Genomic DNA, 580 nt, shown 5'->3' with positions numbered 1-580 from the left:
TATGGTCTGTGCTTGTGAAATTTTGTTTCGGAAATGCTTCCCAACTCCTAGGGTCACAAAGACACCCTACTACAATTTCTGCCAACAACTTTAGAGTTCTTCCTTAGACAATTAGATGCTTCATTCATCTTGAAACCATACTGCTAGTTTGGAAAGTGAAAAAGGACTTTTGCGCCACGTCCCATGAACCTGCTTTGGGGCATGGTGTTAGATAGGGACAGGTTTTCTTTTTCTTCGTAGTGAATCACTTTCCCCACCACCATCTGCTAGACATTCATCCTTTCCCACATCGATTTGTAGTGACACTTTGTTGTACATAATTTCCCTTGTGCAAATGGATCTATGTTTGAGATCTCTCTTCTATTCCATTGGCCAATTTGTCAGTTCTTGTGCTATTATAATGCTGTTTTTTGTTTGTTTTGTTTTTACTATGATAGGTTTGATAGTTTATTCATGTTATAGGCATTCTGCCATATGCTTTTCATTTCAGAGATTTACTTAATCTCACAAACCTGCAAGGTTTGTATTATTATCTCTGTTTTACACATAAGGAAATGGAGGCCCAGAAAATATACTGTCA

This window comes from Ursus arctos, unplaced genomic scaffold (genome assembly GCF_023065955.2).
Source record: "Ursus arctos isolate Adak ecotype North America unplaced genomic scaffold, UrsArc2.0 scaffold_20, whole genome shotgun sequence".
Classification (NCBI taxonomy): domain Eukaryota; kingdom Metazoa; phylum Chordata; class Mammalia; order Carnivora; family Ursidae; genus Ursus; species Ursus arctos.
Note: the sequence above shows the minus strand (reverse complement) of the source record.